Source organism: Papio anubis, chromosome 1, assembly GCF_008728515.1.
Source record: "Papio anubis isolate 15944 chromosome 1, Panubis1.0, whole genome shotgun sequence".
In the NCBI taxonomy this organism is placed as follows: Eukaryota; Metazoa; Chordata; class Mammalia; order Primates; family Cercopithecidae; genus Papio; species Papio anubis.
Window position 1 is genome coordinate 18,696,473 of NC_044976.1, and position 17,096 is coordinate 18,713,568.

General features: G+C 50.1%; 1 long non-coding RNA gene across 1 annotated transcript; it reads left to right on the forward strand.

The window, feature by feature from the left end:
• The first annotated feature begins 13,948 nt into the window (after positions 1 to 13,948).
• On the forward strand, positions 13,949 to 16,482 carry LOC108585431. The gene is made up of 2 exons (XR_001901734.3): positions 13,949 to 14,056; positions 15,679 to 16,482. It is a non-coding gene; the product is annotated as an uncharacterized LOC108585431 (long non-coding RNA).
• The last annotated feature ends 614 nt before the right edge of the window (positions 16,483 to 17,096 follow it).

Sequence of the window (17,096 nt, forward strand, 5' to 3'; positions counted from 1 at the left end):
GGCCGAAGGCAATTCCAGGGAGGCACTCAGCAGTGTGCTTTCGCAGGCAACACCCTTGGAAACTGGGGTATGAATGCCTCAGTCCTGAATGGGGACTTCAGCAGTGTATGGCATCATCCACCAATAGGGCTTAGAATTCAATAAATATTCACTGCTAATCATCATCGTCATTGTCACCATCACCACTACCACCACCATCATCATCATCACCACCACCAACATCATCACCACCATCATCATCATTACCACCACCACCACCATCACCATCACACCATCACCATCACCATCATCACCACCACCATCACCACCACCACCACCACCACCATCACCATCACCACCACCACTACCATCACCATCACCACCACCACCATCACCATCACCATCATCACCAACGGTGTATCACCACCATCCGCCGTCGTCATCCATTGCCACCGTCATAAATCATAATCGCCACCGCCATCCGCCATCCGCCACCACCGCCGCCATCATCGCCTGCCATCCGCCAGTACATCCGCCGTCATCGCCGACGTTATTGTCACCGCCATCACCGTCATCGGCCGTGCTGCTGCTATCGCCTTGTATTCATGTACCGCCAGCGCCGTCGTCGTCATCCGCAAACCACTCACCATCATCGTCATTTATATGATTCATCGCCATCATGCGTAAATCACTATACCGGCCTCATGTGCGTTGCCGCCAGTATCGTCGTCACCACCACCGCCGCCGTCGACGTCGCCACCGTCGCTATACCGTCCGCCGTCACCACTGCCGCCAGCATCGTCCGCCGTCAGCATCGTCTGCCATCTGCCACCAATCGCCGCCGCGCCTGCCGCCAACCCGGCGTCGTCACCGGCATCGTCGTCATCAACCATCCAGCAGAATCCACCATTATCCACCATCCACCACCACCATCCATCCATTCCATCCACTACCATCATCATCCATTTACCGTGATTCATCCGCCATCACTACCATCACCACCACGACCACCATCATCATCATCACCACCATCACCATCACCGTCATCATCACCATCATCAGCATCACTGCTACTATCACCATCATAGCCACCACCATCACCACCACTATCATCATCATCATTACCATAATTATCACCATCATCACCATCACCCATCCGCCGCCATCATCGCCGCTGCCGTATTCCAGTAAATCATCACCACCATCACCATCATCATCACCAGCACCATCACCATCACCACCACCATCAACAGCATCATCACCAACATCATCATCACAACCATCACCATTATCAGCATCACCATTACTATCACCATGATAACCACCACCACCATCATCACCACCACCACCACTACCATAATCATTATTATCATCATAATCACCATCACCACCACCACTACCATTATCACCACCACCATCACCACCACCACCACCACCATCATCATCATCATCATCTTGTTTAGCCCCAAAACCACCTTGGAAAGTGAATGCTATTAATGCCATTTTACAAATACAGAAACTAGGACAGAGAGAGGTTAATTGACTTGCCCAAGGATGCACACTTGTGCATGGCAGAGCCAACACCAGGACACCAGATCTGTCTTCATTCCAGTGCTCATGCTTCTTCATTACAATGTGAAATTCTGTCCATCCCAATCACTTTTGCTTCCAGAACTGGAGAGATGGGCACCCACCCACTCCATGGACAGGAGCTCACTCCCACTCCGGCATCCAGCTCCAACACTGAAAGTCTTTGTTATGGAGTCACGAAAAGTCTGTTTCTCCAAAGCTTTTTACCCACTGAAGCCCTAGATCTATGCTAAAGAAATCTAGCTCCCCCTCACACCTTTCATCCATGACTATGTCCACCTCCAGGGCAAGAGAATAATGGGGCTCCAAGGCCTTAAAATATCTGAGTGTCACATAAACACCCAAAGCCCTGAAATTCTCTTGGCCAGACACCTTCCTGGAGAGCTGCTGCTCTAAGCCCTTGATGAACCCACGGCGACAAGATGAAATCTGAACCCACCCACTTAGCTAAACCCACCACTGCCCTATCTCACCTTCCATCCTGGGCCTCCTTTCCATCACACTGCCAAGTTTCAATCCCTTCACACACCCTGACCGCTCTCACTCTGCACCTTTGAAGAGATCCTTCTCTCTTCTGGGTGCTCCCTTCTATCTCCTCTCCTGATTTCCCCCTACTCACTCCTTGTGTCTCAGCTTAGACATCAGCTTCCCCAGGAAGCCTTCTCTACCCTCCAAAGCCCAGTCCAGGGGCCTCTTCTCAGTGTCCTCTGTACCCAGAGCTTGTTCCTCCCCCACCACACTGAGAGCTTCGTAAAGGCGGAGACTGTGTCCTCACTGCACTTGGCACAGTATCGGGCATGCAACCTGTGATTAATAAAGTGAACAAATGAATGAATCACTAAATGAGTGGATGATGGAGCGATGAAAGAAGGAGAGGCATTTGGTTTTATTTACCTAAGTCCCCTAGAGATTATCCAAAAGGAGAGAGTCCTTGACCCCAAGTCTGGATACTCCAGCTTGTCGTGGTCCCCTTCTGCCTTACCTCACTCCCCAGTCTGACATCTAGGGGCCCTCGCCCAACCCAACCCAGTGAGAACTGAATCTGCTCTTAGGGATGTTGCAGTTGTTCTAAAAGCATAGCCTTGAAGGGTCCTTAAAAGCTTGTTGAGGCCAGAGGAGAAAACTGGCCTCAGAAGACCCAGAGAGGGTGCAGGAGCTACACAAGATCACACAGCAAGCTATTAGCCAAGCTTGACTGGCTGCTCAGTCAACCATCCCTCCCTGACCCCAGTGAATCCAGCTGGCTCTTTTTCACAGTCGTACTGCAATGGCAGCCCCATTGGCCTCTGTGGGAGCAGCAAGTGGACAATACATCTCTTCTCCCTGTCCTGCCCATCAAGAGGACACTTCAAAGTTCTTGGGGAGCTCCAGATCCCTCTGTCTCCCCACTTCCCTCCTCCCTCCTCTTGTCACCTCCTTTTCCCTCTTGCCTTGCCTCTCTGGCCGCCAAGCTCTGCAGGGGTGGCAAGCGTAGGAGGCTGGCACCAGGGAGGCTGCAGGTTGGAAATAAATTCTAATCAAACAGAATCATTCCATCTTCTCCCTGTGCTCTGAGGACAGCATTTTTGCCAGGTATTACTCATATGTGTGGAGAGAAATCTTCTGAGACTTCTCAGAGCCAGAGGGGAACTTGCAGGGTTGGGAGGATAAAAATCTCTTTTCCCCCCAGGCTGGTTCTTGCTTTTATTATCTTCTCTCTCTGCCTCTCATTACGGCAGGACTTTGAGGAAATAGATTTCATTTGGACCTTCTCTGTTCATCTTAAAGGCACAGGAGCTTGGGGTGCTGACTGCTGGCAGGAGCCCAAAAGCAGGGGACAGCCAAGGGTCTAGAGAGTGGAGGAGGAGATGTCATGGGGGCCAGCCTTGAATGTCAGAGGGGAAGGGATGGATTCTCATAACCATTGAGCACAGGGGCCACTAGCAAGAAAGCCACTAGGGAAGGGACGGGCTTTCCCATAAGCAAGGATCAAAGGAGCTCAGGGTAACTCTGTCATTCTTAAGGACCTTAATACCTCTCTATCCTTCATCACACAAACCCGCCTCAATCCAATCTCTATCCCCAAAATGAATCCAAAATCCAATCACCTCTCTCTCTTCATAGCTAACACACACATTCTAGCGGCTACCATCTCTTTAGACCACTGTAATAGTGCCCCCCAAAATGTGGGCCCCCTCGATTCCAGCCTCTTCCACTCCCACAGTCCCTCATCCATCCCGCACCACAAGTGAGCTTTCAAAAGCTTAGATCATGCCACGTCCCTGCCCTGCTTAGAACTCTTCCCACTGCAAGCAGAATCAGATCCAATGCCGCCCCCCATGGCCAGTGAGGTGCAACCCCCCGTAGCTCCTGCTGCCTGGCCGGCTTCATCTCCTCTTCTCCCCCGCGTCTCCCACCTCTGTGCCCCAGCCACCTGCCCTTCTTCCTGTCCCTGGAACTTGCCCAACTATAGCTTCCAGGCTCTTGTTGCAAATGCCACATCCTCCAAGGGGCTTTCCCCACCCACCTGAGCTAAAGCAACACTCCAGCCCTGTCACTCAGGACCACGTTGCCTACTGCGTCAGCACAGCTAACACAGTGCAACTAACTAAACTGGTATGACGGCTCCCGAAATACCCTTCCCTGGATGGTGCTGGGGTGGTGTGGGGAGCAAGAGACATCTTGCATGCAGCTCGGAAGGTGGGAGTGAAGCAGCAGCAGCTATGTGTTTGGAATATGCTCTGAAGGTCGGGGCAGAGTGCACCATTGTCACTGTCGTGGCCCATCTTTTGACGAGGGGCAGCTCCTGGGACTGCAGGAGCTCCACTCCACAAGACCCCCCACTTCCACCTCTCCAAGTCCTGGGCCAAGTGTGTGTGCAGCTCCATGGTAAAGGGTGCCAGCCCCTGTGGCAGCTCACCCCAGCAGCATCGACGTTGGAGGTCACTAGAGACAGACACGGGTTCCAGTTTGCCCTCACACCGACTCCATCCAGCTCTTCCTCCTGAAGGCCAGTTGGCTGACCTACAGTGACTCAGGCCTAACCCCAGATGCAGAGACAGCGGCCTGCACAGACTGCCCATATGTTCCCACTGCTGAATAAGGTCTAACCCCTATAATGAAGCCTTAGTTCTTCACCATCAGTAGCAGTGCAGCTTCTCCTGCTGAAGCCCGATGGATTAGTCTCAGGCTTAGCCCTCGCTGGTACCCAGCCTTCTTAGTACAGGCTCATGCCATTTCTCACCACATGACATGGGAAGAGCCTCGATGGCAAGGACCCTGTCTGTCTTTTCTCAGCAGCATCCCTAGAATGCAAAGCAGAATCTGGTATTCCAGCAGGTGCCCAGGGCTGACTAGAATGATTAACTGGCAAGATTTGGTGACCAAGAAGTCACTGGAGATATGAAAAAGTGACCAATCAACGTATACTGTGTGCATACCTAGTATATGGGCAGGACCAAAGAGGCCCTTTCCTTCTGCCTCCAACTGCATCCTCCCCATAGCTGTCTCCAGCCCCAAGAGCACCCTCTCCTTCTCACATCCCACCTCCTCCAAAGAATGGCCAAGGCCCTCATCTCCTTCTAATCCCTACATTCTGGTTTCTGCTTCATGGTCACAGAGGAGGCCATGTTAAGGTCACCAATGCTCAGCCGGCCCCCAGCCCTGGGTCTCCTTGGACTCTGCTGACCCCTGCCTTTTCTGAAGCTCTCTCCTCCCACCCAGTGTTCCTCCCATCTCTCAGAACGCACCTCCTCTGGCATCCCCATCTTTAACTGGTTGTTCCCAGAGTTCCTCCCTCATCCCATCCTCTCTGCTTCTCTTCCTCTCACTTCTCCCTATATATTCCCCATTCCCCACCCTCAGCCCAGGCAATAACACACACCCCCATCATTTGACCCACTGCCTACAAATTTAGAATCTCAGATCTATCTCCAGTCCCAACAATTCTCCTGATTCCCCCATTTCCAACAGTCTGAGAGAGTTGTGACATTTTGACACTTTTTAGACACAGAAGCATCAAGGTGGGCGTGCCCATTGTAAGTTTATGCTTTTTATTATCAAGGACCACTTTCAACCCCATTGCTCAGCCTGAGCCCATTGCATCATGTCAGCAGACCCTTGGGAAGGGCAGGGGAGTGTCTGAGACCACTTGTCAGAGACTCTTCCAAAGCTCGGCACCAGTCACCCACAATACCCTGTTTCACATGCAGGGCTCAGCACATGGTAAGACTTAACACATGTTTGCTGAGTGCATGTGTGAATGAATTTGTGTATGAGGGATGAGGCCTCTCCAGAGGGATCTCGCAGAAGGAGAACCATCCTTTTTGCCAATTCAAAATCCAAGGAAGGATGTGGGAGGCCAAAGCACTCTTGCTCTGCAGGCAAGGAACGCAGAGGTCCAGGCAGTGGAAGACAAGGATCCCCAGGGGAGCAGGTAAGGGAGAGCACCCAGCAATGGTGCCAGAGATCCCAGAGGACACTGGCATGGGAGCAATCTTATAAGACTTCCTGCAAGGACCTGCAAAATCAGGCCCAGGAGAGGAAAATCAGATGCCAATCACTTAGGCCACTCTGTGGTGATACCACATCCCTGGAAACTGGTCACAGCCAGCCCAGTCTACATCCCTAGAGGACCCAACCTGCTCCAAAAGCCCCCTGCATCCCCAGTCACCTGGGTCTCTGCCTCTGTAGGAGGAGCATCTGTCCAGCATGTAAAGCTCCTGGGATGACTCTCACACTAACATGGTGCTTGACAGTTCGCAAAGACCCTTTACACATTGTCCAGTAACCCTCCCCACCGCCCTGCCAGGTAGGTACAGTATTACTATCTCAGAGGCTCAGAGATGGTAAGTGACTTGTCCGTGGACATAAAGCTAGCAAGAGGTTTGGTGAGATTTCAACCCAGGCCTGTCTGACTGGGATCTCACCTCTCCACTCCAGCATGCTGTCTTTTGAAGAAAGTTAAAGCCTAGACCCGATTGAAAATTCATAGTTAGAGGTACACATTATGTGTTCAATGATGCAGTCAATGCACATAGTCAATGCTCAAAATACTTAAAAATTGCACACAAACTGTGCTGGGTAATGCACAATGCTCAGAGTAGGTGGTTTCATTATGCACAGTAAATGCACTTACTAGGTACATGGCAATGATAGTGCTGGGAGGAGGACGCACGCCAGGGACAAGGCTGAGGCTCTCAGGCCAGTTTTGTGAATGACTGCACTTGATCTTGGCCCCACCATGGGTCAAAGAAATCCCCCTGATGATAATAATGGTGACAATGGGTCCCCCTCCAGCAGCCTCCTCTGAGGTTCCAACTGGATGTCAGGCCCCTCTTCTCTGCACCCACTCACCCTGAACTTGCCCTGTGGCCTCAGTGTCTGTTTATCTGTCTGCTCTCACACAAGAAAAGATTTTAAACCAGACAGTCTAGCTTTAGAGTCTAATTATCTATCCACCATTATACTGTTTCACCATGGATGCACAGATAGAATGGATGGTTGGGTGGTGGCTCAGTTTGTTTTTGCTGCTATAACAGAACACCTGAGACTGGGTAATTTATAAAGAACAGAGATTTATTTCTTACAGTTCTGGAGTCTGGGAAGTCCAAGGTTTGAGAGACTGGCATCTGGCAGGGGCCTTCTTGCTGCACCATCATCCCATGGCACAAGGTGGAAGGGCAAGAGGGCACAAGAGGAGGCCAAACTCACTTTTATAACAAACTCACTCCCTTCATAATGGCATTAATCCATTCATGGGGGCAGAACCTTTGTGTCTGAATCACCTCTTAAAGGTCCCGCCTCTCAATACTGTTGCATTTGGGCTTAAGTCTCCAACACATGAGCTTTAGGGGACATATTCAAACCATAACAGATGGAGCAAATGGATGGATAGATGGATAGATGGATAGATGGACAGATGGATGGATCAATGGATGGATGGATGGATGAATGGATGGATGGATGGATGGACAGACAGACGGACAGATGGATGGATAAGTGGGTGGATAAACGGATGTATGGATGGATGGATGGATGGATGGATGGATGGATGGATGGATGAAAAATAGGGGAATGGAAAAGTGAGAGACAGTAAGCTCTTAACAATGATAGTTGGTATGGTCATTTAAACCCATATCCCAAGAAGGTTCAGGAAAAAAATTAAGTCAAGATCTAACGTAAACCCCTAGCCCAGAAACCACCATCCCAAAAGCCTAGAACTCATGAAACTCTCAGTAAAATGGTCTGAAAAGATCTATTGGTCTTTGCTCCTTAAAGGTGAAGACCATCCTCCAGCATCTTCCTGTCCTTGCCATGACATGCACACACTGCCCAGGATACAGTTGCACACATTGGCCAGAACTAACAAAATTCTCATCAGATGGGATAAGAGGTTATTGAACACCTACTATGTGCTTGGCACAGTCCTTTGCTGAGCAGCTGGCTGGCCGGCTGGCTTTCTCTGGCAGGCTGCCAGCCTGGCCAGCTGACTGACAGGGCCCATATCAGCTCACACAGCAGCTGGCATTTCCTTCACTGTAAATGCCCTTGTCTCACTGGATAGAGGGAGAGTGTGATGATGACAGGGCTGGTCAGAATGATTTAGTTTCATTTCTGATGTGCCCTGCCTAGGGAATTCTCATTGTCATCAGGTGGTGACAGTTTGTGGCTATGGGTATTTAAACAGCTTGGTTATTCGTTTCAATAGGCATCATATAAAAATATTAAACAGGCAGAGGAGATGGTAGGCATAGCCTGATCTGTTTGGAGAAAGATTACGTGGGAGCTGACCTTCCAGGTAAAGAAATATTGACACGGGTGTGTTCGCAGGGTGTCCCAGGTGTTAATTATGGAGGCGACTCCCTGCAGACACCCCTTTATGTCCAAAAGGAAAGTGCTGCTGCATTTATCTCCAGTTGTTTGGGGGAAAATAAAGTTTATTCTTTCATGATCATAAAAGTAAAACATCCCCATTGTAAAATATTTAGAGAATTCAGGGAAGTAGAAAAAAAGAAAGCAAAAACCATCCGTTAACCCACATCCCAAAGAAAACGCTGAACATTCTCCTCCATCTTTTTAATTTTTCTTATACAGGTTTGACATAGCTGAGATGACAATAATGATTAATAATAGTAACTAAACCTTAACAATATATGCGAGGCAATGTTTTAAGTGTTTTCTAAGTATTAACTCATTTAATTCTACCAATGGCTCTCTGAGGCAGGACTATTATTTTGTCTATTTTACAGATGAGGAAACTGAGGCACAGAGAGGTTAGTTAGCTTGCCTGAGTTCACAGCCAGTAAGTGGCAGACAGAGCTGGGATGCAAACCACTCCATGATACCGTCTCTCCTACCATCACACAATTTATATTTTCCTCTCTGCCTTAAGCTTCATGCAGACACATGTGCACTTTCCTTTGTCCTTGCATGAGCTGCAGAAACATTATTATTATTATTGTTATTAAGATGGAGTTTCACTCTTGTTGGCCAAGCTGGAGTGCAATAGCATGACCTCGGCTCACTGCAACCTCCGCCTCCTGGGTTCAAGTGATTCTCCTGCCTCAGCCTCCTGAGTAACTGGGATTACAGGCGCATGCCGCCACGCCTGGACAATTTTTCGTATTTTTAGTAGAGATGGGGTTTCACCATGTTGGCCAGGCTGGTCTCGAACTCCTGACCTCAGGTGTCCCACTTTCTCAGCCGCCCAAAGTGCTGGGATTACAGGCATGAGCCACCGTGCCTGGCAGAAACATTATTATTAATGGCCATCAAATATTGTAAGTTTCTGGACTACAATTTACTTAGTCATTCCTCTGTTTGGGATATTTTTTTTCTTGAATTTTCAGTATTCTGTACCATCAATAGCATAGTGGTGAACAAATCTTCACAGAAGAAAACCACTGCCTCCTATAGTTTCCTCTCCCAAGAATATAACCACCCTATCACCACCACACAAAGCTGGCCCCAGTTCTTCACTAGGCCTTGAAAGCAACAAGCTCTGGCCCCCTACTCTTCACTGGCCCCCAGGCAGGATCAGAACTCTGAAACGACTCCCACTGTGGACCAGATATCTCTCAAATGCATCCAGGCCTGCTCAGGCAAGACCATGTGGGCATCACGCCTGTCCCACCAGCCACCTGGCACTGCACCTCATTTCTTCCAGCCTCAGGTTCTTCCCTTTAAAATGAAAACACCAATTCAAACCCTACCTACCTTAAATGACGAGTTTTCTGTGAGACTCAGATGACACAGTTGTGTAAAAAAGGCTTTTGAAACTGGAAAAGAGCTCTGTTTATGCTAGACATTGTTATTATCATAACATTAATTCACTAACATTCCCTGAGGAGCTGCTGTGTGCCAGGCATTTGTGCAAAGCCCTGGGGACATGGATACCAAGGAGGGAGCTCCAGCGCCTGCCCAAGAGGGAGCATGGTCTGATGGAGGAGGCCCGATCAGCAATGACACATGGGGCTTGGACAGAAGGAAGCATCGGCACTGCAGGAGCCTAAGTGAGGGAGCTCATTCCGTTCAGGTGGACGGGTGTCAGGGAAGGCTTCCTGGAGAAGGTGACATCTCAGCTGAAACCTGGAGGATTTAGCTAAATGGAAAGGGTAAGAGGCTAAAAGAAGAGCATGTGCAAAAGTGCAGAGGCATAACAAGTATGGCGCTCTGGAAACCACAGAGTGGCCAGGGCATTGAAGCGGGCTTATGGAGAAGTGGAGGAAGATGAGGCTTGCAGTGTAGACCACACCCCATCTGCTCTTTTAACTGCCAGTGATCCCCAGAACTGTTTAGAGAATGGGAAAGGTGCTGTGCAATCCATCCCCAGAAAAACAGCCTCCCCGGGCTCACCTGTGGGTGACGGGGCAGCATGACCCACTGTATAGCCTAAGGGTAGCACAGCATCATGGGAAGGGACCCACCGAGATAGTCAGGACCCTGCTTTATAGAGCGGGGCAGAGCAGTCATTAGAGACCTTCCCCTTCCTTCTGCCACCCCTGGGCCCCACCTTTCTCTAATATCAACTCCACAGCAGCGCCTCCCCAAGGACTGCTCCAAAGCTCAGACCTGAGGATGGAGCCCCAGGAGGCTCAAGGAAAGAATCTGCTATTTATTGAGCACCTACTAGGTGCTGGGTAATAGATCATTTTATCACCTTTCCAGCAATCCTCTGAGGCCTTGCTACATGGCCCCATTTCACAGATGAGGGTCAGAGAAGTAAAGGAATGGTGCGCTGAGCATTCAGGTTAACATAGCCATCAGAGAGATCAGGCTGACTCACTGGTCTGCAGCTTCCCCGTTGGTGCCCTTGGACAAAATTACCGCTTCTCTAGACCCCGATAGGATAACAACAGTGCTGTTGCTTCTGCGGGCGGCTGTGGGGCTTCGCCGAGATGGGTACTCAGAGCATGATGCATGCGTATGCAGACCATACAGCAGCTGCAATGGCTGGCTTAGACTACGCCCACCTATCCCATGTGCCCTGCAGAGTCCCACCTTCCTGAGGTCAAGACCAGGATTGAGTTCAATCTGAAATCTCTCCTCATTCATCCAGGGAGTGGACCAGTCCAGTCCCAGGCACTAGTGACGTTGTTGTGCTGTCTTAACTCCCCAGTTTGGTCACTTCAAGATGCTAATGCTTTCCACCTCGGCTAGGACTGCGGGGAAATCCAGGGCCCACCCCCAACCCCCACCCCCACCCCCACCCTCTGGCCATCTCAGAAATGCCCACACACACATCAGCTTCTCTCTGCCAGTGATAGGAACACAGCCAGGCTCCAGTGGACCAAAGAAACCTGCCAGGAGCTTTCCCGAGACCGCCTCCCGAAAGCAAGGGGAGAAGACCCTGCTGTGCGACTCCAGTCAAGACCCTCAAGCTTTCTGTGCCCCAGTTTCTTCTCAACTCCCCGAGATTGGTGGGCCCACTGAAGTCCATGGAGGGTTTATTTCCTTCTTGACAAATATTTATTTACACACTGTTCTAGAGAGAGTAGCAAGCAAGGCATTGCCCTTAGGAAGCTTCTGGCCTTTTGTGCCTATTTCCCCATCTGTTAAATGGAGATTATAATAGTGCCTACCTCATAGAGTTGTTGTGAAGATTAAATAAATTAATATGTATAAGAGCTTAGAGCAGCGCTGCATGTGGTGGCTCACGCCTGTGACCCCAGCACTTGTGGGAGGTCATGGCAAGAGGACTGATTGAGTCCAGGAGTTGGAGACCAGGCTGGGCAACATAGTGGGACCCCCATCTCTACATAAATATTTTAAAAATTAACTAGGTGTGGTGGTGTGCACCTGTAGTCCCAGCTACTTGGGAGGCTGAAGTGGAAGGATTGCTTGAGCCTAGGAAGCTGAGGCTACAGTGAACTGTGATCATGCCAATACACTCCAGCCTGGGCAACACAGCGAGACCCTGACTCTCAAAAAAAAAAAAAAGAGCTTAGTGCAGGGCCTGGCACTTCATAAGTGCCCACAGAGACTTGGTAGTGGTGGCAGTAGCAGCATTCCTCGGTGGACTGTAAGGACTGGATGAGATAATACACATAAAGCATTTAGGGTTGTAACTGGCACACAGTACACGTGAAATATATGACAGTGATTTCCTTACATGTTAACTGTTACATCAGCCCATTTTAGAGAGGAGAGAACTGAGGTATGATAAGTTAAGTGACTCGCCCTAAATCTCACTTTAAAGGCTCTTAAACAGGCTCTAAACTAGTATTTGCTAACCTCAGCACATTGCTGTTTGAGGCTGGATCATTCTTTCTGGCGGGGCTGTCCTGTGCGCTGCAGGATGTTTAGTAGCATCCCTGGCCTCCACCCGCCAGGTGCCAGTAGCCCTAGCCCTCTCCCCAGCATTGTGACAACCAAAAATGTCTCCAGACGTTGCCAAAGCCCCCTGGGGGGCCGAATCAGCCCCAGCTGAGAAGCACTGCTGTAAACTGACCCTTGAGCTCCTACGTCAAAAACCTCCTGATCTAGCCCTAACCTCCTTTTCCCCAGTCCCAACACCACTACAAATGCCTTGTTCCAACCAGACCCTAAAGGACTGCCCTTTCTCAAGCAAACCCCAAACTTACCAACATCTGTCCCTCCACTCAAGAGTGCCCTTGCCACCCCTATCCGCTTCTCCAAGGCCCCACTGAAATCCCGCCCACTCATTAAATGGTCTCCTCACCCCCTAGAACACATTGTCAGTGCCCAGCCCTCATCATGATGGGCATTTCAATCTGTATCATATCTGATCGTGAACATGTCCATGCTTCCCTGTTCCCTGTCCCTGACACCCACCCCCAACTCCAGGGGAGGGCTGTGCCTGACTCACCCCTGGTGTCCCCGGCACCCTGCATGGAGCCAGGCACACAGACTGAGTCATCACTCTGTGCAGATGGTTGTCATAGATAAGACTGGTGCCCAAGCAGCCTCTTGGGTGCTGGTGAAGGGTCCCCAGGTTAGAAGGCAACATGGCATGGAATTTAGCAGTGGTTAAGAGTTCAGAGTGGGCCAGGCGCGGTGGCTCACGCCTATAATCCCAGCACTTTGGGAGGTCGAGGTGGGCGGATCACCTGAGGTCAGGAGTTCAAGACCAGCCCGGCCAACATGGTGAAACCCCATCTCTACTAAAAATACAAAAATTAGCTGGGTGTGGTGGCGCATGCCTGTAGTCCCAGCTACTCGGGAGGCTGAGGCAGGAGAATGGCTTGAACTCATGAGGCGGAAGTTCGTTTCATTGCACTCCAGCCTGGGGCACAAGAGCAAGACTTCATCTCAAAAGAAAAAAAACAAAAAACAAAAAAAGAGTTCAGAATGGAAGCCAGATTCAGACTCAGTTTCCACTCCTGGCTCCTTCCTGACTGAGGACAAGTTACCCAGACCCTCTGGGCCTCAGTTTCTTTGTATGTGAAATGGGCATGATATATAGTTGTAACTGGCACACACAATAAACATGATTCCTAGGGCTGCTGTGAGAATTAAATAAGAAAATGTACATGGAACACTTAGCACTGTGGCACGTGATAAGAAGGCTATTAAGAAAATTAAAATAATGGAAAAAATTAAAATCCTGATAGTGATAGCTGTGCACTCATCCAATGCCTTGGCTGCAGAGGTCATTCCCCCACATTACCTTGTGGGGTTTGATCAGCAGTTCTGGAAGCACCTAGGGCAGGAATCACCACCCCAGGGTCACAGATGAGACTGCTGAGGTTCACAGGGGAACCGAGCAGAGCAGCAGGTACCCTGGCTCCCAACTCAGGGCTCTCTGGTTCCGGAAAAGAATTCTAGGTGAAGGCGGGAGGGGGTGGGAAGGTCCTTCCCCCTAGGTGCCCCTGAGGTCTAACTCTGGAACTCCTTGGATAATGAGAAAAGGGGGGCTTCGGAACCCTGGATGTGGGTTCCACATCCTGCGGGGGCAGGGAGGCCGCCTGGGAGTCCGCCAGACGCAGTAAATAATTCACACAGATGAACTGGAGATAAGGGCGGCTTCGTGGAGGATCGAGTTCAGGTCGGAGGAGGCTCAGACGGCTGGGGGGACTTGTGGTCTCCCCTGTCTGAGAGGGGAAAATTCGTGGGACTCTGGCTGCCAGGAAAACACAGTCCCCAGGTGCCGGCTCGGTGCCACTCCCTGCCATTGGCGGGAGGGAGCTCCCCGGAACTGCCCCGCGGGGCAACATGCCTGGCCAGCCGCCTCCGCCCAGCCGTCCCCATGGCAACCGGCTGGCCTGGTCCAGGGTTCACGGCCAACCGGATCCTCGGTCTCCCCTCCCCCACGGGAGGCTGAGCGTCTTAGACTCCCAACTCTGTTCTCTGGGAGCTTCCAGCTGCAGGAACCTACAGAATCATCCTGTCTGACCCCCTCGTTTTATGGGAGGTCCGTCGAGACCACGGACTCTGGGGGCCTGCCCGTCCTGGTTGCAAGCCTCGCTCCACCATTTTCCAGCCGTGGGATCCTAGGAAGGGGACTTGGCCACCCTGCGCCTCGGTGTTCATTATCTGTAAAATGGGGATAATAACAATAGTGGCTATCTTATAGGGTTGTGAAAATTGAATGGACTAAATGCAAAGAGGGCAGAGGGGTTACTGGTCTGTAGCCAGCACTGAGGAAGCATTATTTTCCATGTTGGGAAACGGAGTCTCAAAGGAGCGAAATACTTGCCCAAGGTGACGGTCACACAGCATGCTATTGGCAGATTTGGAATTGGAATGCAGTTGTCATTCTTCCTAAAACACCCAGGGTGGACACACTGGGATTCCCCAAGGGTTACCTGTGCTTCCTGCAGACCCACCCAAGCCTCCTCTCTGACCTCTTGACAGTCACAGTCATTGAATTGTCCTTGACCAGGCAGTAAGGTCCCTAAACCAGAAAAGGTCTTGCTTTAGCCAGCCCAGTCTCCCCACTGCCAAGCACAAACCCGCTTCCTGCACCTCTGCTTTCCCCCCCATGCCTGGCAGAGGAGCTATCGAATGAATATAGATTTAATAAATTAATTAGTTCATCTCTTCTACCCAAACACCCTCTCAGAGCAAGCTCCCAAAGCCCCTGGCCACCCAGCTCTCTGCCTTACAGGACACCCCTTACCCTGACCACTTCCTGTCATCAGCCCCCACTCCACCCCACTGCCATCATCATGCTGTTTAGATTTCCCATGGCACATTGCCTGGGTCCTCCTCCTCCCTTCAGCTTGCCCTGCCTGACTTCCCTCCCCGCTTAGTGACCCTTTGTCCTCAAAATGGCTGTTTTGGGGTCAAGGACCTTCCTCCAAGTCCAGAGGTGTTCCTTTCCCCTGTGTTAAGGACAAACCCTCCAACGTGAGAGGCAACAAAGTAAACCGTCCTCATCCCCGATCCTGGGGGAAACAGATGGGGACCTGGTACTGCCACGATGTGGGTAGGGGCGATCCAGCGGCTTTCTGGGACTCTCAATCCCACTACGGAGGTGGCAGGGGCTTTGGGACGCAGAATCTCTGTCCTTAGGGGCCACCCCACAAGCTCCAGCCCAGCTGCCAGGTTTCCTCGGATACGGCCCAGTCGCCTCTGATTTATTTTTGCATATGGTTTGGGAGAATCTCTGTTGCTGGAATAACGACAACCTTTTTTTTTTTTTTCTCTTTTCCTTCCCTCCAATAGGCAGACTTTATAAACCAGAGCAGCTGCCTGAAGGTTTCCAAGAAAAAATTCTGCACAGTTTCTAACCAGGGTGACAGTTCCCCTCCACAGGAAGTTCTTTCATTAATTTTTTTATCTCTTCTTTTGTAAGACTATCTATCGGTCATCAGGGAGCACCTGTGGGCATTGTTTTGTTTCCCCCCACTGCTCCCATTTGCCTGGAATTCATTATTAAATCTAAACCACAGTGGCCTTGCCCAACACAGGGGCGAAGTTCGAACTACTGAAAAATGGGTCACTCAAATCGCCTGTGCAGACGAATCGCAAATAATTTATGGAGATACTCCTTCCTCAAGGAGGTGAAACATAAATCCCTGTCCCTGAAGTGTGGGCTGTGCATAATGATTTCCTTCTATGGAGTATAGTATGGAAAGCAGGGAGAAAGAGTAATTTTGCAGGAGAGAAACCTGACAAACACTAGCTCAGCCAGATGGCCAAGGTCAACATCAGCAGCGGTCAGTCGTGTCTATAGCATGGACACTTGATATGATGTGATAAGAACAGCACATCACCCCCAAACCCATAACCACAGTGGAGCCACAAGAAAAACAGCAGACAGACCCCACTTGAGGGACAGTCTACAAAGTACCTGACCAACAGTCTATCAAAAACAAGGAAAGTCTGAGAAACTACCACAGCCAAGAGCAGCCTAGGGAAATATGATGACTACATGCAATGTGGGAGACCCTGTGGAACAGAAAAAGGATGGTGGGGAAAAACTAATAAAATCCAAATAAACTACAGAGTTTAGTTAACAGTAACATACCAGTGTTGTGGAAAATGTACCGCAGTAATGTCGGGTGTTAACAATAGGAGAAACTGGGTCGGGGTATGTGGCAATTCTGTAATATCTGCATAACTTTCCGTAAATCTAAAACTATTCTAAAAGTTTACTTTTTAAACAGCGAGCCATCTGTCTGGGCTTCAGGGAATCCTCAAAACCTAGCTATCTTTGATTCCCCATTTTTGCCATTTATGAAGGATTTGAGCTTCTGATGTGGGGAGTATCCAAGCCCCTAGATCCCAACCTCATTTCCATAGGAACAATCATCATTTTCAAGCCCAGGAAAAACATCCATTTTGTTCACCATTTTATACCCAGATAGCCTAGCACAGTGCCAAGCACATAGTAGGTGCTAAATTGATATTTGTCAAATGAAAGAGACTTGAGGAGGTCTTCATGAAGGAAGTGATCCAAGCAGAAAGTCAAGATCTTCCCTTTCCAGGGCAGGAAGTCAGTACCTCTTAGTCTCCATCCAGAGAAGGAAGACTTCTGGCAGTCTGGTTAGAAGTGGGTAGAGACTCCTTTTGACTCTGCCTTTGGAAGGCAAGCATGTGGATTTACTTAGGACTGTATTTATTGGGGCATTTTGGGAGCT